The 1425-nt window shown below is 32.0% G+C and overlaps 1 protein-coding gene across 1 annotated transcript in view; it reads right to left on the bottom strand.

The window, feature by feature from the left end:
- Window positions 1–584: 584 nt before the first annotated feature.
- LOC133193696 (UMP-CMP kinase 2, mitochondrial-like) overlaps window positions 585–1425 on the bottom strand; it is a 16075-nt gene continuing 15234 nt past the window's right edge. The window contains exon 5 of the mRNA XM_061329650.1: window positions 585–1425. This exon is cut by the window's right edge and continues 540 nt beyond it. The gene's annotated coding sequence lies outside the window, so the exon portion shown is untranslated.

Below are 1425 nucleotides of genomic sequence, written 5' to 3'. Positions count from 1 at the left end.
CAACAGTGGGCAGTCTAGAAGTCAAACTATTCAAAACCAAAGCTAAGACTTAACTGCATGAGGTACCTGTGAGTCACATCAAGGCCACAGTTAGAGGGCTGCAGGCATGCTATCAAAAGTGTCATAAGAATAGTCCTAAGATATGACTTAAGAGATTTCTTAGAACAAAACTCGGAATGGTCCTAAAAGAGTTCTTAACATATATAGACAGCGAAGCTCTCCTATGGATGACCTAAATAGGATAGACTCAAGAGATTCTTAAAACATTACAGACTATGTTTAAATAATAGAGAGAAAAAATACAGGTAGGAACGAAGAAATCAGTGTTTTTCAGGAAGGGGGATAGAGCAGCCTGATCTGATGCTCAATAAACTTAAGTGTTATTCAAAGCCACTTTACTATAAAAATGGCTACCACTTCAGATCACAGACAGTCTCTTACAAGTACTTGAGTAGTATATTTAGTATATTGTTGCAATACATGCAAGAAGTGTCCTAAAATTAACATGGAACATTACATAAAAATATCTTGGTTTAAAAATCTATTCAATACAAATATAAAAAAAAATCATTACAAAATTCGAAAACATAGTTCTCTTATAATAAGGAATCAGTATGAATTAGCCATAAATATGGATTTCAGTTTAATACAAAAACAAAAGAACTACAATTATATTATCAGTTACATAACTTGAGCAAAAATTCCAGAGACTTTCATTGAAGAAACAAGATGCGTCAGTACGACATGCAAGTTTCAAATTTGTACAGGTAGGAAAATAGCAATGGATGGAAATGACTCAAAAATAAAATATCATAATGCTATTCTAGTTTCCTAGAATCAGTTGTCTATACTGCTGTGATAAATCAAAATGATTTGATCTGTAAGTCAATAATATAGAGAGACAAACCAAGGATCAGTTCATTATTTAAAAACACAGCAAAAATGTATGAAAATTTTAAAATCTAAGAGCAATAACTCAAAATCAACCAAAAAAAAAAACTTGATCTGTATATCATGATCATCAATATCAAGAGACATACCGACCAGAAGTCTCTTAAGAGACTGTACCTCTATTGGTGTGTACCTTAATGTGTATTTTAGTTCAGTCTACTAGTGTACAAAGTCTTATTGAAATTGGACTCAAAACTGTACTAAGAGAAGTGTTTAAAAACAAATTCACAGAAATTTCTACTTTAGAAACCATGATAACACGGTTCATTGTAATCGAAATCTGATAAATTAGAACTGTGTACATGTATCTTAAAGTGTACATGTGTGCCAAGTCTTATTGAAATTGGACAAAAACTGCAGGAGGAGTTGCAGTTTGAAAGAATTGCACAGAAATTATTCAGTAACCATGGCAACCATGCTTTTAATTAATGCATTGTTATGTAATGTAATGCCAGCATTACACTATATTTGGGA

This window comes from Saccostrea echinata, unplaced genomic scaffold (assembly GCF_033153115.1).
Source record: "Saccostrea echinata isolate AGI-Se365-2 ecotype Australia unplaced genomic scaffold, CSIRO_AGI_Sech_v1 ptg000028l, whole genome shotgun sequence".
In the NCBI taxonomy this organism is placed as follows: Eukaryota; Metazoa; Mollusca; class Bivalvia; order Ostreida; family Ostreidae; genus Saccostrea; species Saccostrea echinata.
The sequence above is the reverse complement of the archived record's forward strand: the minus strand, read 5'-3'. Positions and strand labels throughout refer to the sequence as shown.